Here is a 25,569-nt window from a genome sequence, read left to right as displayed (position 1 = left end):
TTGCGAAATGTAATGGTTGATTTTGTTGATTTCAATCTGCATTATGTTGAAGGCAAAAATTGACTATCGCAATGCGAAATGAAAATCGCAATGCGAAATGAAAATCGCAACGAGAGAATCGCAATGCGAAATGAAAATCGCAATGCGGAAATGAAAATCGCAATGGGAGAATCGCAATGCGATTTTAATTTCGCATTGCGATTCTCTCGTTGCGATTTTCATTTCGCATTGCGATTTTCATTTCGCATTGCGATTCTCTCTTGCGATTTTCATTTCGCATTGCGATTTTCATTTCGCATTGCGATTCTCTCGTTGCGATTTTCATTTCCGCATTGCGAAATGTAATGGTTGATTTTGTTGATTTCAATCTGCATTATGTTGAAGGCAAATTGACTATCGCAATGCGAAATGAAAATCGCAATGCGAAATGAAAATCGCAACGAGAGAATCGCAATGCGAAATGAAATCGCAATGCGGAAATGAAAATCGCAACGAGAGAATCGCAATGCGATTTTCATTTCGCATTGCGATTCTCGTTGCGATTGTAATTTCCGTGTTGCGATAGTCAAATGCATGCCTAATAGTGATAACAACTGAATAACTGAAGTAATTCAACTGAAAATGTTAAAAGTTCACACATAAAATCCACATAATACAACGTTTGCATTTAAAAATCACCTAAGTTAAGAGTCCCAAAAGGTGAAGCCAATTGTGATTGGGATTTTGAAGATGGTGCCTTTTGCTTGACACCATATGCTTTGGATTTTGAGGATCCATATTTTGGTAGAGGAAAAGATGATTTTGATGGCACTGGTGATCCACATGTCAACCTGTATGACCACTTTCCTTGCACCGACTACATGTCGATCTCTTCTTTCTTCACCCTTAGACGGTATACGATCGTTGACTTTTTGGTCGGCCGGTAGCCTTCTGTCCATGGTGGCAAAACTGTTTGTAAGTCATCTGGTATGTCCCACTCAGAAGGATGTGGAATAGGGTAGACAATCTCGGCATAAGTCTGTCGATAAACTTCTGTAGTGTAGCATCCATAGCGTATGCGCTTGAATCATCTTGGTTTAAATGAAGAGCAACTTTTATAACATGGCCACACGGATAACCAGATGTTTGCCATTTCATACAACTACACGTCTTTTGCATTTAGATCGACTAGCCCATTTAAGTTATTATCCAGTACTTGAAACAAAGTGTTTGAACATGGTTCAACTCTCCATGACGTTGACTTCACAACACGTTTCGTTATCTTTTTTCAGTCCATGTGTAACACGATGTTCCAATGTTCCTGTAAATTTAAATAAACAATACTTAGTAAAATATATAATATGATAAGTTACGAATTCAAAGAAATAATACCTGCATGGTTTCTTTTCTTGTAGTACCACTGTTGAATAGAGGCTCGAAAAAACTCCATTAACATAGTAATGGGTAATTTCCGGGAATGACGACTTAGAGCGTTGATTGATTCTGCACTATTAGACGTCATGAAACCATATCTTGCTCCAAGTTGATGTACTTGACCATCTTTCAACCCGACATCTTCTAGTGTTTGAGCACACTGAGGCAAAACACGTCTTAAACAATTTATATGCTTATTGAAATCCACTTCCCGATAAGCTTTTACAGCCTTCCAGTATGTCCATTTGTGCTTTTTTATACCAGCACCTTGATTTAGATTTCTATACAAATGAACACCACAAAGTCCATGAAAAGCATCTGGAAACATTCTAACAGCGTTGTCATTGAGTTGCCCTATCGGATGATTGTCAGATTGCTAATAGGACCTATGCAATCCCTAAGATGCCCCATAAACCATGTCCATGAATCAAGGTTTCAGAATTTGCCAACCCGTAAGCTATTGGCAATATCCCATTGTTAGCATCCATGGCTACTGCTAATAAGTTTACTCCAAGTATCGAGCCTTTCAATGTGCTCCGTCAACTATAATAACTGGGCGCATGCAAGTAATAAACGAACGAATCTACAAAATAATATACACAAGAAATATAATCATTTAATGTGAAATGCATGTAACTAACAAAAATGAGTCAACAAAATTATATTGATTTACTAACCGTAGCACCATGGCGATAAACAACAACTCAAGCGTCCATCTCTATCTGTTTTGATATGAGTTACCGACCAGGATTTTTCAGCTTTAAATTGTGACAATAAGCCGGCAGTTGGGCAAACGATGCTTCTGGCGACCCCCTCAACAATTCCAAGGCATAACATTTGGCTCTCCAAGCTTGAGAATATGATATACTAATCTTGAACCGAGCATTCATGTCAGTCATAATTTCATGTCCCCGAATATACCCTGCCATTCAAAACATTAACTCAGCCAGAAAACCCACCCACACCTTTTTGTTTGCCTGTCTATGGTGAGGAAAAACTTGGGTTCTTGAACATGTATGTTTATCAATAAAAGTCCTAACTTGAAACATTTTGCAATCTTTTATTCTCTTTGCAATCAACGCCACGTAAGTTTTTGTCAATCATACACCTTGTTTCGAAACGATCTTTGCTTGATTTGTTAACTTTTAGTTGATAGCCATCTTCCACACATTTCGTATACAAAGCTATCTTCAGTCTTCCTTTGTATCAAAACAATCTCTTTCTTGACACGAATAACTTTTGTGTAACAATCAACTGCTTTCTTTGCCAACTCTTCTTCCGGAACTGAAGTAATTCTGGCATATTCCAGTTATACTCCCGTGGCATTTTCTTTTCTTCGGGGACTTTTTCTTCTTTTTCTTCTTCAGGATTATATGAATTACAGAGATGGATGTTCAACATGTTCATTCACAGTCGTAACTTCCTCCTCATTATCATCAACAACATCTTCCTCGGCAACGGGTGTTTCATCATCAAAATTCGGGTATTGACCAATATTAAAATCATTACACACATGGTCTTTCTTCTTCTGAAACATCATCAAAATCCGTGTATTGACCAATATCAAAGTCCGGATATTGACCAAGACCAAATTTCGAATACTGACTAGTACTCACAATTTTTTCTGTTGGCTCATCATCGTCTAACTGGTCAATACGAAAACCGGAATTTGGTGCTGAAAGTTGATTGGGATTTGGATTAGAGAAAGGTTGTGGGTTTGAGAAAAACTTAGTTGATTACTACCCGCTACTGACCCAACAATACTACTTCTAGGTTCAACAACATACAATGTAACATCATCTTGTGAAACACTAATGTAAGCAATGAATCGTTCAACATCTTCATTGTCGGTTAACAAATAAACTTTACCATTTCTCTGATAAGATAGCCTAAATCCACTTAGGGGCTCTAAATTCAATTTATTTGAAACACGTAGCATTAGAGTTTCATAAGTTAACTTTTGTAAAGACAATTTTAGTTGAAGATTCATGGGTAAAGGCATATATTGTAAAACACCATGAACATTATCCCATGACCCTCCAAAACACAAATCTATCCAAACATGATCAACATTAGATGATTTCATGGTTGTAAATTAATTTACTAAACAGACGAGCTGCGAAACTAAAACATGTTGCCGGATTGGGAAGGATGTCGTTGGATATAGGAACGGATGTCGCCGGAGAGAGTGATAGATGGAGATGGAATGAGTTGCGATTTAGGGATTTAGTTTATGATTTCAGTGTTATATACCCAAAATTTCAGTGTTGTGATTTACAGATTCTCGTTGCGATTTACGGATTCTCGTTGCGATTTACGGATTATCGTTGCGATTTACGGATTATCGTTGCGATTTACGGATACGCGTTGCGATATACGGATACGCATTGCGATTTACGGATACGCGTTGCGATATACGGATACACGTTGCGATTTATGTGTTCGCGTTGCGATTTTGGAAAATCGCAATGCGAATCCGTATATCGCATTGCGATTTTCAAGAATCGCGTTGCGATTTTGGAAACTGATTTGCGATTCTGGGGATCGCGTTGCGATTTTTATTTCGCGTTGCGATTTTGTTGGTCATTTTGGCAAATCCAAAAAAAGTTGGTTAAAATCGTATATTATAACTTTTTTTTGGTCACTGAGGCGATTTTCTCATTTTTTTATTTCCCCTATATCAAAGAATAATAATAATCGAATACTCATAAACTTTAATCTATGATTATCAAAATACTTTAGAATCTTAGAGAATCGTTGTACAAAAGGGACCACAGAAGTTATTTACCTTTTCTTTAAAATGAAATAAATATAGAAAATGAAGGAAAAATGTTACAAAAATATTAAAATATTCAACAGTATATTATTCATCATCCATATACTAAAACCGAAAAAATATCATAATCAGTAAAATAATAAATACAACAATAATAAGGGGACTGGGACGGTCCAAGTTGAATGTGTGGCAGCAGACAACAGGATTTCTTTTTATTTTTAATTTGATCACTTTTTTTTATAAAAGAGAAAATAACCTCCGTGACAAAAAAATTCCATATAATATACGATTTTAACCAACTTTTTCCGGATTTGCCAAAATGACCAACAAAATCGTAATGCGATCACTAATTCGCAACGCGATCTCAATTATCGCAAATTCGCGTTGCATTTCGCGTTGCGATAGTTGAAAATCGCGTTGCGATGGTCTACAGTGTCGTTGCGATTTTCCCAATTCGCAATGCGAATAAGTAAATCGCAACGCGAATTGGGAAAATCGCAATGCGATACTTACTATCGCAATGCGATAATACAAAATCGCAACGAGATACTGACTTTCGCAACGCGATTCTGACTTTCGCAACGCGATAATACATAATCGCAATACGATTTTCAAAGCGCCATTAGTATCCTGACCAAGTATTTTATTTTTAAATTCCAAACACGAATATTAATATATTGGAACACTGAACCGTCCACAGTATATCCCGTAATCGCAACTCATAACCTAAAACCTAAAATCACAACTCAGTCTCATCTCCATCTCTCACTCTCTCACCCATCTCCGACAAAATCCGTCCCCATCTCCGGCGAAATCCGTCTATCTCCATCTCTCAGAGCCACCCTCACAATCAGAAATGGAAAATCAACCAAATCAACCAACGAGGGTTAGTTTTTTTTAATTATTTTCTTTTTGAAATTTTTGCATTATTATTAGGTTTTTCATATTGAAATTGATGATAAGTTTACTGGTAATTTCAATAATAGATTAACCATTTCACTTAGATTGCTTATTAAATCAACTTAGAATCGCAACGCGAAATGAAAATCGCAATGCGATTTTAGTTTCGCGTTGCGATTCTCTCGTTGCGATAGTCAAATTCGCGTTGCGATAGTCATTTTCGTGTTGCGATTTTCATTTTCAGAAACTATTCTTCTTCTGCAAATTGAAACTTGAATGAATTGCATTACTTCAACCAAAAAACAAAGACAAATACGAAATTCACAGTGTTGCAAATTTAAGTTTGAAGAATAAACTACTACTCTTTATGTTTATTATTGTTTTTGGTATATCTTCATAGTGTAGTTTTTGGTATATCTAACTTAGTATGTTTATTTTTTTTGTAGAACTTTTATTCGGCTCAATTGACCTTAAGAAATAAAGTCAGCCTGGCCAAAATAATTGCGTCGAAGCTTTCACCTGCACAAAGAAAAATGTTTGAGGATACATGCTTCGGGCCATGGCTGAAAGTACAACATCCCGGTGGAGATGCGATGTTGACAAACCTGTTTCTTCAAACCATGACTAGCGATCTACCAGAGACTATACAACGTCGTGATGAAGAGATATGGTTTGATTTTCCACCGGCGTATACGTTTTTGGGCGGGAGGAGTTTTGCTTAATCACCGGTCTACGCTTCGGACACGATGATGTAGGTCGGTACACTAGACACATTACCCCCCATCATGGCTATCCCGGGTTTTTCTTGAGCTGGAGAGGCCGAATCTACACATAGAAGACCTGACAAGATTGTTGAATAAGAAAGATGGTTTTACTCGGATGGATGACGTCGACGTTGTCCGAGTATGCCTTCTAATTCTTTTGCATGCCGGCTTTTTAGACAGAGAGGCCAGACAACCTATTCCAAATGATCTAATCAAATTGGTAGAAGACCTAAATGCGTGGAACCTGTTTCCGTGGGGCTCGTATTTATGGAAAGCTACATGGAATAAGTTATCGTCTGCCTTGGATGATCGAAAAAGTTTGCATGGCGATGGTTCCAAATACACTTTGACAGGCTTTATTTGGGCCTTTAAGGTAAGAATTTTTATATAATGTTTCCAAAATTATAAGTAATTATTTAACAATTACTAATGTTTGTTATTATATTGTTTGTAGATTTGGATATTTGAGGCCTTTCCCGCCATGAAGACATATGCAATAAAACTTCAAATGATATTCCCAGGGCTATTTCCTGGAAGAGGAAACGGACCTTGCAATGGGAAGATTTACTACGGTATACGATAATAATAATGTAAGTTAACATAAATACTACCATATGTTTATAAACAAGTTATTACTAGTACACGTTTAACTTGTTTGAGCTTTTATATTGTTAGGAGGCCAACACTCCTCTACAGAGGTGACACCCACGGAAGCTGAGCTTGCCACTGATTGGTGGCAAGCTAGTAAGCGTTTTTTTGATGGAACGGTTTGATGAGAAGCCTCCACTTCGGGAGCCATCACCTCACCCAGAGCTATCACCTCACCCAGAGCCATCATCTGATCGACCCGACTATACACCTCCACAACGACAGCCATCACCTATTCTGTCACATCATCGAGCCTCTTCTCCACCATCATCGCAAGATAGGCGACCGGCAAAGATGCCACGACGTTTATCTCCCTGTTCTCCACCTCCACCTCAACGGGATAAGTTAGGGGAGTTACATGATGAGGTCAATGCCTTGCGTGAGGAGGTCGGTACTTTACGCAAAGACGATGGTGCATGGCGTGTTGAGGTGTCTACATTACGCGGTGAGGTAGCCGCTCTACGTGAGATGGTAGCATCGTTGCAGAATAAGGTTCATACTCTACGCAACGAGGTAAGTTTAAGATTTTTCATACTCGTAATTCATTCGGTTGCTGCCAATACTGCTAAACTGTTTTTGTTAGTATTTGTTTTTAGTTTTGTTTTTGTCTTTTGGTTGAAGTAATGCAATCCATTCAAGTTTCAATTTGCAGAAGAAGAATAGTTTACTTTCGCAACACGAAAATGACTATCGCAACGCGGAAATGGCTATCGCAATGCGAAATGAAAATCGCAACGCGAAATGAAAATCGCAATGCGATTTGTGTTTCGCGTTGCGATTTTGTCGTTGCGATTTCATTTCGCATTGCGATTTTGTCGTTGCGATTTTCATTTCGCATTGCGATTTTGTCGTTGCGATTTACATTTCGCATTGTGATAGCCATTTCCGCGTTGCGATAGTCATTTTCGCGTTGCGATTTTAAGTTTTGTGTTGCGAAAGTAAACTATTCTTCTTCTGGAATGTTTATATATGTTGTCCTTTTAAATGTTTATATAAGTGCTTACTTCTGGAATGTTATCTGAGCATTTTGTGAACTATGATAGAATAATGACTTGGGTGAATACAATGCTAGTTTGAAACATATTTGTCTTTGTTTAATATCATGTATGTTTATTTACTGATTTATGTATTAATTTTTTTTAGCGGCCCGATAAGGTGGATGCTTTACGTCGGGTTTTCCTTGCACAACGGAGTTCACACATCAGACGGCGTGGACGTGCTATTACGTCTCCGTTTACCCCAATGGTGCGAAGACTCCGCAAGAAGAAGCCCGACTCAACTGTCATCCCTCAAGAGTCCCCTCCAATCGTTCAAGAGGCCCCTATCCTCCCTTAAGAGTCCCCCCCCCCACCGTTCAAGAGGCCACTGTCATCGTTGAAGAGGTCCCTCCCACCATTCCAGAGCCTGATTCACATGGGTAATATATCGAAGTATTGAGAAACCCCCACCGGTTCCGGACATGATGGATGAGAGTTGGCTCTCGTATGAGTTACCGGCTAGTACCCTTCCGGTATCTGAAGTGGAGAGGAGACAACTACCGGAAACAATTGTGGATAATACCCTTTGGGCTAAGACCGCAGTTGATTTTTATCTACATGAGAGGAGCCAAGGGTGTTACACTGACATAAGCAAACTCAACGATGAAATGTTTTTGTTGCTTGATCGGTCTTGGTGGGGTGTGCTATTAGGGGTTGAAGACAGTGGCTATTTCGATGGGGAGGTAAGTCTTATATTTGACTTATATATGATTTTGATTAATTTTTTTAAAAATTAATGTAATTCACTAATATATGTCTTTTTTTTGTAAAACAGCATATCGATGCGTGGGTGTCAAGTTTTCTAATAATAAGGAAGCTTAGGAAAAATAAAAAAAATTCGCGATATACAATAATGCCGGCGGCTTTTCACGCAGTTCACTTGAAGAATCAACGAGATGAATCATTTTCGTTGGGCAACGGACAAGCTAAACTTTATCCTGCATGGTGGGAGGTCGATAAGGTTAGTGTTTATTTTTTAAATTTTTTAAAGGTGTTCATAAATAAGTGCGCAAATAAATGAATTATTACTTATGATTGCAGGTGTTTATCCCTGTTTTGGAACGTCATCATTGGCTTCTCGTCCAACTTCAGCTCCTATCCCTGAAGATAATAGTATATGACAACATGATAAATTACATATCACTTTCTGATTTGAGAGATATTATCAAGGGATGGAGCTCTCATTTGGCTAAATTCTTGGATGGGATTAATTATTGGACTCATTCTGGACACAAGAAGCCAAAGAAGTTCAATGTCACAGTTGTCAGAGACGAGACCGTGCCACAACAATCGCCGGGAGGCAGAGGGGATTGTGGTCCTCTCGTATGCATGTGCTTGGCGCGTTTGACGACGGGAAGCATAGAGTTTCTACCTCCCACAGATAGAGATAGAGCTGCAGTAGGCTTGTGGTTTCGGCATTATATGGCTAGAGCGATATATTCTAGACGCTGCCTACCTGCATTCGCGTTATGAAAGTATCCATTGTTAATTGGTAAGTCAAATGCAAGTTTTGTTAACATATATACTCCTTTTGGTTTGAAAATGTTTGGTTAAGTACCTATAATTCAATAATTTGCTGTTTGTAGGTTTTAGATGTGTAGGAAGTCTTGTTTGAGCAAATGTTTGGTTTTTGCAGGTTAATCCTTAAGTGAGCTGCTTGAAATGGATGTACGAAAAGTTGATTCATTGATTCAATAATTGATGAGGAAATAAGAATTATTATTATTTTTTGATTGTTTAATTGATTTGTAAAAATGATTGTAAATGTTGATTTGTTTAATTGGTGTGTACATAATTCTTATTTGTGCTTGTTTAATTGGTTGAAATGTAATAGTTGATTTGTTGATTTTCAATCTGCATTATGTTGAAGGCAAAACAGACTATCGCAACACGAAACTGACTATCGCAACGAGAAAATCACAATGCGAAATGAAAATCGCAACGAGAAAATTGCAATGCGATTTTCATTTCGCATTGCGATTTTCTAGTTGCGATAGCCATTTTCGCGTTGCGATTTTTCATTTCGAATTGCGATAGCCATTTTCGCGTTGCAATAGCCATTTTCGCGTTGCGATTTCCCCGTTGCGATGGTCAAATGAATGTCTAATAAGTGATAACAACTGAACAGATCATAGCAATGTTCAAACTCAAGTTACTAATACATGCCTAACTGAAAATGTTAAAAGTGCACACATAAAATACACATAATACAACGTTTGCATTTAAAAATCACCTAAGTTAACAGTCCCAAAAGGTGAAGCCGGTTGTGATTGGGATTTTGAAGATGATTGCGATTTTCAGAATCTCGTTGCGAAAGTCAGAATCTCGTTGCGATTTTGTATTATCTCGTTGCGATAGTCAGTATCGCATTGCGATTTTCCAAAATCGCATTGTGATTTACTTATTCGCATTGCGAATTAGGAAAATCGCAACGCGATACTTACTTTCGCAACGAGATAATACAGAATCGCAATGCGATTTTCAAAGTTCGCAATAGGTTTTAGTTTCGCAACACAAATTTTTGTGTATATATCTACGCAGAAGCAACAACTCATAACCTAAATCCCTAAATCGCAACTCATTCCATCTCCATCTATCACTCTCTCCGGCGACATCCGTTCCTATATCCGTTCCTACATCCTTCCCCATCCGGCAACAGGTCTTAGTTTTGCAGCTCGTTTGTTTAGTAAATTAATTTACAACCATGAAATCATCTAATGTTGATCATGTTTGGATAGATTTGTGTTTAGGAGGGTCATGGGAGAATGTTCATGGTGTTTTACAATATGCCTTTACCCATGAATCTTCAACTAAAACTGTCATTAAAAAGTTAACTTATGAAACTCTAATGTTACGTGTTTCAAAGAAATTGAATTTAGAGCCCCTAAGTGGATTTAGGCTATCTTATCAGAGGAATGGTAAAGCTTATTTGTTAACCGACAATGAAGATGTTAAACGATTCATTGCTTACATTAGTTTTTCAAGTGATGATGTTACATTGTATGTTGTTGAACCTAGAAGTAGTATTGTTGGGTCAGTAGCGGGTAGTAATCAACTAAGTTTTTCTCAAAACCCACAACCTTTCTCTAATCCAAATCCCAATAAACTTTCAGCACCAAATTCCGGTTTTCGTATTGACCAATTAGACGATGATGAGCCAACAGAAAAAATTGTGAGTACTAGTCAGTATTCGAAATTTGATCTTGGTCAATACCCGGACTTTGATATTGGTCAATACTCGGATTTTGATGATGTTTCAAAAGAAGAAACAGACCCTGCGTGTAATGATTTTGATATTGGTCAATACCCGAATTTTGATGATGAAACAACCGTTGCCGAGGAAGATGTTGTTGATGATGAGGAGGAAGTGGAGGCTGTGAATGAACATGTTGAACATCCATTCTGTAATTCATATAATCCTGAAGAAGAAAAAGTCCCCGAAGAAAAGAAAATGCCACGGGAGTATAACTGGAATATGCCAGAATTACTTCAGATACTGGAAGAAGAGTTGGTAAAGAAAGCAGTTGATTGTTACACAAAGTTATTCGTATCAAGAAAGATGATTGTTTTGATACAAGGAAGACTTGAAGATAGCTTTGTATACGAAATGTGTGGAAGATGGCTATCAACTAAAAGTTAACAAATCAAGCAAAGATCGTTTCGAAACAAGGTGTATGATTGACAAAAACTGTACGTGGCGTATGATTGCAAAGAGGATAAAAGATTGCGAAATGTTTCAAGTTAGGACTTTTATTGATAAACATACATGTTCAAGAACCCAAGCTTTTCCTCACCATAGACAGGCAAACAAAAAGGTGTTGGGTGGTTTTCTGGCTGAGTTAATGTTTTTGAATGGCAGGGTATATCGAGGACATGAAATTATAAATGACATGAATACTCGGTTCAAGATTAGTATATCATATTCTCAAGTTTGGAGAGCCAAATGTTATGCCTTGGAATTGTTGAGGGGGTCGCCAGAAGCATCGTTTGCCCAACTGTCGGCTTATTGTCACAATTTAAAGCTGAAAAATCCTGGGTCGGTAACTCATATCAAAACAGATAGAGATGGACGCTTTGAGTTGCTGTTTATCGCCATTGGTGCTGCGGTTAGTAAATCAATATAATTCTGTTGACTCATTTCTGTTAGTTACATGCATTTTATATTTAAATGATTATATTTCTTGTGTATATTATTTTGTAGATTCGTTCGTTTATTACTTGCATACGCCCAGTTATTATAGTTGACGGAGCACATTTGAAAGGTCGATACCTTGGAGTAAACTTATTAGCAGTAGCCATGGATGCTAACAATGGGATATTGCCAATAGCTTACGGGGTTGGCAAATCTGAAACCTCTGATTCATGGACATGGTTTATGGGGCATCTTAGGGATTACATAGGTCCTATTAGCAATCTGACAATCATATCCGATAGGGCAAACTCAATTGACAACGCTGTTAGAAGGTATTTCCCAGATGCTTTTCATGGACTTTATGGTGTTCATTTGTATAGAAATCTAAAATCAAGGTCTGCTGGTATTAAAAAGCACAAATGGACATACTGGAAGGCTGTAAAAGCTTATCGGGAAGTGGATTTCAATAAGCATATAAACTGTTTAAGACGTGTTTTGCCTCAGTGTGCTCAAACACTAGAAGATGTCGGGTTTGAAAGATGGTCAAGAGTACATCAACTTGGAGCAAGATATAGTTTCATGACGTCTAATAGTGCAGAATCAATCAACGCTCTAAGTCGTCATTCCCGGAAATTACCCATTACTATGTTAATGGAGTTTTTTCGAGCCTCTATTCAACAGTGGTACTACAAGAAAAGAAACCATGCAGGTATTATTTCTTTGAATTCGTAACTTATCATATATTTTACTAAGTATTATTTATTTAAATTTACAGGAACATTGGAACATCGTGTTACACCATGGACTGAAAAAAAGATAACGAAACGTGTTGTAGTCAACGTCATGGAGAGTTGAACCATGTTTAAACACTTTGTTTGAAGTACTGGATAATAACTTAAATGGGCTTGTCGATCTAAATGCAAGGACGTGTAGTTGTATGAAATGGCAAACATCTGGTTATCCGTGTGGCCATGTTATAAAAGTTGCTCTTCATCTAAACCAAGATTATTCAAGCACATACGCTATGGATTGATACACTACAGAAGTATATCGACAGACTTATGCCGAGATTGTCTACCCTATTCCACATCCTTCTGAGTGGGACATACCAGATGACTTACAAACAGTTTTGCCACCAGCCATAGACAGAAGGCTACCTGGCCGACCAAAAAGTCACGATCGTATACCGTCTAAGGGTGAAGAGAAGAAGAGATCGACATGTAGTCGGTGCAAGGAAAGTGGTCATACAAGGTTGACATGTGGATCACCAGTGCCATCACAATCATCTTTTCCTCTACCAAAATATGGATCATCATCAAAATCCAAAGCTCATATGGTGTCAAGAAAAAGGCAATCAAAATCGCAATCATCTTTAAAATCCCAATCACAACTGGCTTCACCTTTTGGGACTGTTAACTTAGGTGATTTTTAAATGCAAACGTTGTATTATGTAGATTTTATGTGTGAACTTTTAACATTTTCAGTTAGGCATGTATTAGTAACTTGAGTTTGAAAATTGCTATGATCTGTTCAGTTGTTATTACTTAATAGGCAATCATCTTAATGTCTATCGCAATGCGGAAATTACTATCGCAACGAGAGAATCGCAATACGAAATGAAAATCGCAACGCGAATTTCGCAATGCGAAATGAAAATCGCAACGAGGGAATCGCAATGCGAAATGGAAATCGCAACGCGAATTTAATTTCGCGTTGCGATTCTCTCGTTGCGATTTTCATTTCTCGTTGCGATCTTCATTTCGCATTGCGATAGTACTTTTTGCCTTCAAACATAATGCAGATTAAACAAGCACAAATATTATGTTAACATCAATTAAACAAATCAACTTTTACAAATCACCTTTTACAAATCAATTAAACAATCAAAAAATAAGCAATAATTCTTATTTCCTCATCTACTATTGAATCAACTTTTGCAGTCATACATCATTTTCACGCAGCTCACTTCTGAGATTAACCTGCATAAACCAAACATTTGCTCAAACAACACTTTCTACACATCTAAAACCTACAAACAACAAATTATTAAATTCTAGGTACTTAACCAAACATTTTCAAACCACAAGCCTATAAACATACCAATTATTTATGGACATTTTTTATAACGCGGATGCAGGTAGGCAGCGTCTCGTATATATCGATCTAGCCATATAATGCCGAAACCACAAGCCTACTGCAGCTCTATCTCTATCGGTGGGAGGTAGATACTTTATACTTCCTGTGATCAAACGGTCCAACGCCAAGCATACGAGAGGACCACAATCCCCTCTGGGTCCTTTCGTTTGTTGTGGTGCGGTCTCGTCTATGCTAACTGTAATATTGAGCTTCTTTGGCTTCTTGTTTCCAGAACGAGTCCAATAATTTATCGCATCCAAGAATTTAGCCAAATAAGAGCTCCATCCCTTAATAATATCTCTTAAATCAGCCAATGATATGTAATTTATCATGCTGTCATATACTATTGCCTTAAGGGATGGGATCTGAAGCTCGACGAGAAGCCAATGTTTACGTTCCAAAACAGGGATAAACACCTGCAATCATAAGTAATAATTCATTCATTTGCGCACTTATTTATGAATACCTTTAAACTCAATCTAAAATAAACACTAACCTTATCGACCTCCCACCATGCAGGATAAAGTTTAGCTTGTCCATTGCCCAACGCAAATGATTCATCTCGTTGATTCTTCAAGTGAACGACGTTAAAAGACGTCGGCATAATTGTATATCGTGTATTTCTTTTATTTTCCTTAAGTTTCCTAATTATTAGAAGACGTGACACCCACGCATCGATATGCTGTTTTACAAAAAAAGACATATATTAGTAACTTACATAAATTTAAAAAAAATAATCAAATTAAAATATAAGAAAAATATAAGACTTACCCCTCCATCGAAATAGCCATTGTCTTCGACCCCTAATAATACGCCCCACCAAGACCGATCAAGCAACAAATAGATATCATCGTTGAGCTTGCATATGTCAGTGAAACACCCCTAGCTCCGCTCATGTAGATAAAAATCAACTGCGGTCTTAGCCCAAAGGGTGTTATCCAGAATTGTGTCCGGTAGTTGTTTCCTCTCCACTTCATATACCGGTATGGTACTGGCCGGTAACTCATACGAGAGCCAACTTGAATCCATCATGTCTGGCACGTCAGAGGGTTTCTCAAGAATCCTACATATGACGCCATGTGAATCGGGCTCTTGAATGGTGGGAGGGACCTCTTCAACGATGACAGTGGCCTCTTGAACGGTGGGAGGGGACTCTCGAGGAATGATAGGGGCCTTTTCAATGATAGGAGTGGACTCTTGAGGGATGACAGGCGAGTCGGGCTTCTTCTTGCGGTGTCTTCGCACTATTGGGGTATACAGAGACTTAATAGCACGTGCACGCCGTCTGATGCGTGAACTATGTCGTGCAAGAAAAACCCGACGTAAAGCATCCACCTTATCGGTCCGCTAAATAATTAAATACAAATATCAGTAAATAAACAGACATGATATTTAAATAGTGAAAACAAAGACAAATATATTTCAAACTTTCAACCAAAAGACAAAACAAAGACAAATACTAACTTCACAGTGTTAAAGAATACACAGTTTAGCAGAATTGGCAGCAACCGAATAAATTTACTTCAACCAAAAGACAAAACAAAAAGACAAATACTAACTTCACAGTGTTAATAAACAGTTTAGCAGTATTGGCAGCAACCGAATAAATTTACTAATCAATCTAAGTGAAATGGTTAATTTAAGTGAAATTACGAGTAAATTTATCATCAAGTTAAATATGGAAAATCTTAAACTTACCTCGTTGCGTAGAGTATGAACCTCATTCTGCAACGATACTACCATCTCATGTAGAGCGGCAACCTCACCACGTAAAGTAGACACCTCCACACGCCATGCACCATCGTTATCGCGTAGAGTACCGATCTCCTCACACAAGGCATTGACCTCATCACGTAACTCCCTTGACTCATCCCGTGAAGGTGGAGAACATGGAGATAGAAGTCGTGGCATCTTTGCCGGTCACCTATCATGAGGTGATGGTGGAGAAGAGGCTCGATGATGTGACGGGATAGGTGATGGCTCTCGTTGTAGAGGTGTATAGTCGGGTCGATCAGGTGATGGCTCTGGGTGAGGTGATGGCTCTCGAAGTGGAGGAAGTGGAGGCTGCTCATCATTCGTGCCATCAAGAAAACGCTGACTAGCTTGCCACCAATCAGTGGCAAGCTCAGCCTCCGTGGGTGTCAGTCTCATTAATGGAATGTTGGCCTCCTAAAAATATAAAAACTCAAACAAAGTTAAACATCTACTATTAATAACTTGTTTATATATGATAGTATTTGTGTTAACTTACATTATTATTGTCGCATATGGTATTAAGTCTTCCCAATCCAACAGACGTTTCCTCTTCCAGGAAATAGCCCTGGGAATATCATTGAAGTTTTTATTGCATATGTCTTCATGGCGAGAAAGGCCTCGAATATCCAAATCTACAAACAATATAATAACAAACATTAGTAATTGTTAAATAATTAATTATAATTTTGAAAACATTATATAGAAATTCTTACCTTAAAGGCCCAAACAAAGCCTGACAAAGTGTATTTCGACCCATCGCCCCACAAACTTTTGCAGTCATCAAAGGCAGACGACAACTTAGTCCAGGTAGCTTTCCATATATACGAACCCCACGGAAACAGATTCCATGCATTTAGGTCCTCTACCAATAATATTAGCTCCTGAGGAATAGGTTGTCTGGCCTCTCTACCTAAAAAGCTGGCATACAAAAGTAGTAGAAGGCATACTCGGACAACATCGACGTCATTCATCCGAGTAAAACCATCTTTCTTATTAAACAATTTCTTCATGTCGTCGACGTGTAAGTTCGGCTTCTCTATTGACTCATCAGGAAAAACCCTGGATAACCATGATGGGCGGGTGATATGACGAGTGTACCGGCCTACATCATCGTGTCCGAATCGTAGACCAGTGATTAAGCAGAACTCTTTCCGCCCAAAACAAGTATACGCCGGTGGAAAATGAAACCATATCTCTTCCTCACCACGTTGTATACTGTCGGGTAGATCGCTAGTCATGGTATGAACCCACAAATGGGTCAAATTAGCATCTCCACCCGGATGTTGTACTCTCAGCCATGGCCCGAAGCAGGTTTCCTCAAAAAATTTTCTTTATGCAGGTGAAAGCTTCGAAGCAATTGTAGTGGCTAGGCTAACTTTATTCCTTAATGTCAATGAAGCCGAAAAAAATTTCTACAAAAACAATAAACATACCATGTTAGATATACCAAAAACTACACTGTCAAGATATACCAAAAACAATAAACATAAATAGTAGTTTATTCTTGAAACTAAAATTTGCAACACTGTTTTGTCTTTTGGTTGAAATGAAAATCGCAATGAGATAATGAGAATCGCAACGCGAAAATGACTATCGCAACGAGAGAATCGCAACGAGAGAATCGCAACGCGAAATGAAAATCGCAATGCGATTTTGGTTTCGCGTTGCGATTTTTATTTCGCGTTGCGATTCTCTCATTGCGATAGTTATTTCCGCGTTGCGATTTTCATTCTCGAAACTATTCTTCTTCTGCATTACTTCAACCAAAAGACAAAACAAAGACAAATACTAACTTTACAGGCTAAACAGTTTAGCAGTATTGGCAGCAATCAAATGAATTTAATAAGAAATCTAAGTGAAATGGTTAATCTATTATTGAAATTACCAGTAAACTTATCATCAATCTCAATATGAAAAACCTAAAATAATGCAAAAATTTCAAAAAAAAAACAAAAAAAAACTAACCCTCGGAGGTTGATTTTCCATTTCTGAATGATTGTGAGGGATTTTTGACTTTGAATGGTTGTGAGGGATTTCGCCGGCGATGGGGACGGAAATCTTCGGAGATGGGGACGGATTTCGCCGTAGAGAGTGAGAGATGGAGATGGGACTGAGTGTTGTGATTTTGGGTTTGAGGTTATGAGTTGCGATTACTGTGGACGGTTCAGTTTCCGATTTATTAAGAAAAATTCGTGTTTGGAATTTGAAAAAAAAAATACGCGTTAATACGAATGGCGCTATGTAAATCGCATTGCGATAGTAAGATTCACATTGCGATTTACGTATTCGCATTGCGATTTTCCAAATTCGCATTGCGATTTTCCAAATTCGCGTTGCGATTTACTTATTCGCATTGCGAATTGGGAAAATCGCAACGCGAAATTGGAAAATCGCATTGCGATAGTCATAATCGCGTTGCGAATCTGGAAACTGATTTGCGATAATGGAGATTGCGTTGCGAATTAGCGATCGCATTGCGATTTTGTTGGTCATTTTGGCAAATCCGGAAAAAGTTGGTTAAAATCGTATATTATATGGGATTTTTGGTCACTGAGGTTATTTTCTCTTTATAAAATCTGTTAATTTTATTTTAAAAAAATAAAATATTTTGAATTGCAATAAAAATTTATAATTATAATAAAAAAAATTAAACATATATTTAAGATATTTTATAACTACGCAAAAGTTAACAATTTAAGCTCACACAACGACCATTCAGCGCAAAGTTTAATAATCTAATAAAAAATTTGAACAAGAGATAGATACAAATAATTCTGACTGCATCGATAAATGAGTCACAAAATGAGATAAAGCTATTAAAAGATCACAAACAAATCGTAGATCAAAGTCGAGCAATGTGATAAAACAATTCATAAATTGCGTATCCAAATTCAATCTAATGATCCAAAAGTAAGTAAGATCAATATGATAATAGATAAATACTATCTTGATTAATCGCGAAAATATCAAATTCAACTCCGAGAAAAAAGATTAAAAAAACATATGTTAAACAATCGAAAACGTACTAAAAGACAAAAAACTGACATAAAAAACAAATAAAAATCTACCATAAGGATAAAATTATTAAAAACCGAAAGAAATGAAGAAAAATAAAAAATATATATATATAAAAGAAAAGAAAAACAAAAAAAAATATTGATCATGAGAATCTATTTTAATTGATGTCGACGCCTATCAATTAAACGCGAAGAGAAAAACCAACTGTGTTTCAAGTGAAAAGAAGAAAACCTAAACTATTAAAGTTGACTTAATTATATCATTTAAATAATTTGTGTGAAACTTTAAATCTGAGTATAATATGTGTATTGTGTGAGATACTAATTGATTCTTGATTTGATTGTATCAGTTTAATTATTATAACATTTCACTTTCTTTTCTCTAAATATGAAAGGTTATCGTTTTTTATTTAACAAACGATTATATTACTTTTAACGTTCATCGTCGATCATTTATATTCTTTATTTCTCATTTGCTTTATTTTTTCTCATTTAACTTTTTTAAGGTTGAATTTAGCATCACCTTGACTGATTAAGAAAACGTTTATTTGTCATCATGTTGATCTCCTCATGCTTTGGATCCTCATATTGGACTTGGATAAACAATTTGCATTTATATATAGTACTCTCATGACACTTGATTCTGATTTATAATTGTCGACGATTTTCAATAGTTTAATTTCTTGTCATGTTTTGTTTGTCGATTTAGTCAAGTTTATTTGTTCGTGTCTTTTTTTTATAGGTTTTAACATTTTTTATATACGTCTTGTTTTATCTCAAGTGATTATTTTATTGTGTCAATGATTATAAGAAAAATATTTTAATTATGTGTTTAATTTATAAATTTTATTATAATTTCGAGCATAAAAATATTATTATAACACTTTAAATTATAAATTTAAAATATTAAATACATATTATCCTTCTATTTAAAAATTTAAAAGCTTACATAATTTAATAATTATTGTATAAAATAATAAAAAGAGTATAGTGTCAATTAGTCATATGGGAATTCAATTGGGGTTAAAGCCTTTGCAGGGGTGTTCAAAGTTATTAAAACCTATTTAACCGATCGAATCAAAGATTTTTTGGTTAATCAATTGGTTTTAGTTTCGGTCGGTTAACGGTTAATGATTTTTTCAAATTTCGGTTATCGGTTAATTCGGTTCGAAATCGACCAGTTAACTAAATTAACTGAATTTAAAAATTATAAAAAACTAATATATTATATATGTTATTTATAAATTAATGTGTTTAAACTTCGGTTTTAACTGAATTAATCGACCAAATTAACCGAAAATATATATTATATATTATTTATAAATTTTGGTTAATTCAGTTAATCGAACTTTGTTCGGTTCAATTAATTATTGTTGAAAAAATTCAGTTCAATTAACGGTTAAAAAATTCAATTAATAAAATTTTTAAAGATTTAATTCTATCGGTTAACCGAAGCAACCGATATAACACCCCTAATTCTTTGGGCGCCTTTTACTTAGTAATGTTTTGCAACAAACTTTCTATGCCATGCATGAATCAAGAAGGTTAGATTCAACCTTTTATATTAATGTTGGAACCGTCTTTCGTGTGGGCCCGGAATTGGGCTTCGACTTAAATAGTTAGGTTAGAGTCGCCACCGATCGTTTTAAAAATATTTAGGTAGATCGGACACCATCTTACCTGATATGCGTTTTACCATAAATGTATCGGGTTCGGGAGTCGATTACGATCAAGGAAGGATGAGCACCCTTGAACTGCCATTTCGGTACCAATTAATTTGTCAGTTGTCTTAATCGCGAAAATTAAAATTGAAATTTAAAAATTCGATTCAAATTGCTTACCTTTGATTAGTTGGAATTCTTCTAAAAAGATCAAAAATGTTATATACAAACAATAAATAAACATTAAATAAATTAAAAGGAAAAAAATAAAAAAAATACCAACAAATTAAAAGATTAACCGGATGAAAATGACATAAAATAATCCAATCATGCAATTCAAAGTCTTATTATTCAATTGCAATATCCACATATCTCTATGCAAATGTTCAGGAGGTATAATCTATGGTTATGTTACTTCAAAGAACAAAATGTCAATTAACGCACAACTGAAGGCAAATATATTAGGTTCAAACGTAAGCCAAATTACGTACGAAATGGCATCCAATCAATAAATATAATTTCAACACAGTTCACCCAAAAAACTAGAATATGATAGTCACTGCCAAAAGAGTTTTTCTTCCTAAGCTTAGAGACGAGACTAGTTTTAAAGGGCTAACCAACTACTGCTGTCGAACATCGGTTTTCTTCTTCTGCTAAAGCCTGTCAAGAGCACTGTCAGCATCAGCTTGGGCACGAACAAATCCACAAAGAGCAAAAGTGGAGAATGTGCCAGTGTCTCTGCCAAGCTCATCCAAATGTCCAGCGTTGATTTGAACGGAAACATGATCCTTCAAGGTGATGAGCCTGTTGGTGGCGAAACATTTCCTTGTTGAGTAGGAAACGAGTCGCACAAGTGAAGAAAAAGATTTTCTCAAAGGAAAAAGTGCCAAGGGTGATGTTGCCAGGGTTTTAATCTCCATTGAAGAAACCATTTTGCTTGGCTTTGCACAGAGGTTTTTTTTTCCCAGAGAGAAGAATAATCCCCTTTTTATATTACAAGCATAAACCTTTTATAATCAAAGAGAGAAGAAGAGCTGATATGTGCATGGCCCCCGCTACCCCCCAAATTGCTCCGTGAATTATTTGAGGTTATACGCATGTGGTAGTGGGTTTAGTGAAGTAGTGGTGGGGTAGTTTGAATGGGTATTTTGTTGGAAATTGGCTATGCAAAATAATTAAAATATTATTAGTAATAATACTAAATAATAATACTAAAAATAATAAATAAATAAATAATATTTTTTAAAACCCAGACAAAAACGGGTGTCTATAACTACCTCTCTTTGCACATTTTTGTGTTAACAAGAATAGGGCAAATGCGAAAAAAGACAATCAGTTTTTTTCTGGTGCTTCCTGGAATTGGGCCTTTGTCTTCTTCTCGGTTTAAAGATTTCAGCTTTAAAATTCTTCCTGAAAGTAGTTCATTGCTGTCATCGAGCTAAATGGAATCGAACTCGATAATTTTGTTGACAGATAACTCTTCTAGCCTTGAGTTATGCTGCAAATGTTGGTGCCTTTGAGCTGAGTGTAGTCGAACTAAAAGGTCTTCGGCTGGCATATAGCCCTTTTCGACTTAAGCTATGCTGCAAATGATGTGCCTTGGAGCTGAGCGTAATCGAACTCAAAGGTCTTTTGGTCACAGATAACCCTTCTAGCCTTGAGTTATGCTGTAAATGATGTGCCCTCGAAGCTGAGTGAAATCGAACTAGAGCGTCTTTGGCAGATAGCCCTTCTCAACTTAAGCTATGCTGAAATGATGTGCCTTGGAGTTGAGTGTAGTTGAACTCGAAGGTCTTTAGTTGGCAGATAACCCTTCTCGACTTAAGTTATGCTACAAATGATATGCCTTGGAGCTGAGTGTAATCGAACTCGAGGGTCTTTCGCAGATAGCCCTTCTCAACTTAAATAATGTTGCAAATGATGTGCCTTAGAGTTGAGCATAATCGAACCCGAAGGTCATTAGTTGGCAGATAACCCTTCTCGACTTCAGTTATAATGCAAATGATGTGCCTTGGAGCCAAGCATAGTCAAACTCGAAGGTATTTGGATGACAGATAGAACTTCTCGACTTAAGCTATGCTGCAAATGATATGCCTTGGAGTTGAGCATGGTCGAACTCGAAGGTCTTTTGTTGGTAGATAACCCTTCTCGACTTAAGTTATGCTGCAAATGATATGCCTTGGAGCTGAGCGTAGTCAAACTCGAAGGACTTTTGGTGACAGATAACCCTTATAGCCTTTAGCTATGCTGCAAATGATGTGCCTTGGAGCTTAGCGTAGTCGAACTCGAAGGTCTTGGCTAACAGACAACCCTTGAGTTATACTGTCGATAGTTTCTTAAAAAATGGTTTCCCTTTACGGGTCTAAGCCGATCATGATTCTTCAGGTGGTTCCTTTGAGCGAGTCTGAACCAAGTGATTTTTGGATTATTCCCATTCACAGGAAAGCCCACTGATAAATTCTGTCAACCGGATATCTTCCGTTGTGGAATTGAAATCTGGCTTGAAGACATTAACTTGAAATATGTTGCTCACTGTTGAGTTAAGCTGAACTGGATTTGTTCTGAACTGGTTCTCGAACTCAGCTGAAATTGGTTGAGGTGTAGCTTCTGGCTTCTGAGTTAAGCAACCACTATCAATCTTTAAAGGTTCTTTTGAATCGAGTATCCTTTACCTTGAAGTCAAAAACTTGACTCTCAAAGCTGTAAAAATCATGTATACGAAAAAAAAATGTGATGCTCTTAAGTACGCCTAAGATGCATGCAACATGAATGAGTTATGTTTTATCTCTTGGATTTGAGTCCCGTGTTTTGTCTGCCAATCTGGTCCATGGAATAGATCATGCTCCATTCTCTTTTCAAGCGTTGGTTTTACAGACCTTTCATATCTGAGACTGTTCTGTTTGAAAATGTTTTTCTCCTTTTTCTTGTTTTAGGAGAGAAAATGATAAAAATGTTGTAAAATATTGTTCGCAATTGAATCAAATTATAAACGTGAGTTCAAATAATATCAAAGGAATCAAGAGCTCTTTTAATGCTTTCAGAGTTACAGCTCTTTGACAAATGTTTAAATGGATGAGTTGGCTTTAGGTTGACCTCTTTTCTAAGGTTTCGGTAACCCAAAATGTCATTTTTTTTAAATATCGCAACATGCTTTGGCGTTTCAATTGGGTGCAGACAAAATGACGCAGCTAGCATGATCAATTACTAGACCTTTTATTTCGGTCCTCTAAAATCTTCTGTTTGTTCAAGTTTTGTAAGCTCCTCTAACAAAGATAGTGCAGAAATATCGGTCTAAAAATGAAATTCATGAATACCCGTGTGTATTTGACTATAACAGGTGTTCCTTAACTCCCTTAGTCCATCATTACCGAAAATTTCTTGTTTAGATAAAATTTGATTTAATTTGCCATTGTCTGTCTTGCCGAATCCATAAAGTCAGGGCATTCAACCAATTGCTTTAGAGGGACAACTTAATATTATAATCACTTTTATTAGGTTTAACTGAAGGGTTCATCTCATCACAAAGTCTTCGACCTGACAAAAACAATGGAGAAAACACTGAATTGCCAAGTGTCCGAGCAATGTCATGGCTTGAATGCAATCTATTCATAAAGCCAGGGCTATCGAGTTTCCTCTGTAACGAATTACCTTAGCGGAATAGCTCAGTTTTACGGATTTAATTTCTTAAGATTGTTAAGAAGAACCTGTTATAGTCTAGGTGTTGTTGAAAGTCAAAAATTTCATCTTTAGAGTTCAATTTTCAAGCAGCTAACCTAAACTAGATTCACTTACTCGATTATTCCATCTATAAAGATAATGATCATCATTGAAACGTCTTAAACAAAAAGTATAGTAATTGTCATATGCAAATGATGCCCCATGTTGTCTGCACCTTATGAAAGGAAAAGGTTACATTGGTTAATTGCAAGAGCAGAGTACGGTGTTTGAGTGTATATTCTGGGTAAGGTAAAAAGTCCATGTTTTAAATCATGTTACTTTGTCAGAGATCTGTAACTTTGAACCATTTACAGAGTTTCTTAATTCAGTTGATATTCAAAGAATTGCAAGTTTGCAAATGTGATTCATTGCTCGTCATCATTAAAGTAACATAAATTTATTCAAATGTTCTTACAAAAACTTAAAAAAATGAAAAAACAAACTCAAACAGAATGCCTCAAATGATGAAATGGTCTTCCAATTCTTGTTGTGTATTTTCTGTATGATTCTCTTGAATGTGGAGTAGTTCTCGATAGTGCGCCCTGTGACACCGCTATGATATTCGCAATGAGCGTTCTCGTCATACTACCTGGGGTACGAGGGCTTCATGGATTTCTCTGGATATGGTGACACCACATGTGCATCAAACAACTGTTGGTAAAGCTCCTTATATGTTATAGGATCGAAATGTTCTCATTTTTTATGAGACATGTAAATGTAATAAAAAAAGAGAAAAATAGTGCAAAATATGCAGGAATGCATGATGCATGATGCATGCAATGTTCGAGGCATTAATCCAAAAATGTGTCTGTTATTAGAAATAATCCTTATTGGGGAAAAATGTTTTATCTTTTAAGAGACAAAAATATCCTGAAAGCTTTTGACATGTTGACTAGTCTTCTGGCTTCATCTGTCATCGGTTAAATAACATGCCGAACCGCTCTGGCTTCTCTGGATGAACCGTGCAAATGTTGAGTTACTTTTTGTACTGGTCCAAGAAGTCTCGAATGGCTGCATCTCTGGCATTTATCTTTTGTTGAACATGTTCCTAACGAATATGTCATTGGAGCCCTCAATTGATAGGAACTATGTGAAGTTCGTTCGTCTGTTTCTTGAATTCGTCAGCAATGGTCTCCAATTTCAGCTATCGTTTTGCCATTGTTGTCTTTGAAGGGACTCCCAAGATCAGTAACCTTCATCTTTCCCCTGCAACATCTTCCAGTCAGTTCTTCCAAGATAGACTTTCATTGTGCTTGATGTAGACCCGATTCATTTTGAGTCCTTTATAATGAAGCAGAGTGATATACTCTTCAATTGTGGGCACCACGTCTTCTGGATTGAATGTGACACATAGTCTCCTTGTAGACTGTCCTCTGCATTTTTATCTCTTGTATTACAACCCTTTTTTCCATTAATGCAGATTATTCATGTTTAACAAACACGTTTTTGGTGGATCAACACCTCTTTTAAATGATGTGAATGATGAGAACAAAATGAAAGAGAACAAAAAATAAAAAGAGTTAGTGAGGTAAATCAAAACAATAATAAAAATGAAAAATCCTACCCCACATGCTTATTATTCCTACCCAGACATGATCTCTATCTTGCGTGCT

The sequence above is a fragment of the Hibiscus syriacus genome, unplaced genomic scaffold (genome assembly GCF_006381635.1).
Source record: "Hibiscus syriacus cultivar Baekdansim isolate YM2019G1 unplaced genomic scaffold, ASM638163v2 tig00112488_pilon, whole genome shotgun sequence".
NCBI classification, from domain to species: Eukaryota; Viridiplantae; Streptophyta; class Magnoliopsida; order Malvales; family Malvaceae; genus Hibiscus; species Hibiscus syriacus.
The sequence above is the reverse complement of the archived record's forward strand: the minus strand, read 5'-3'. Positions refer to the sequence as shown.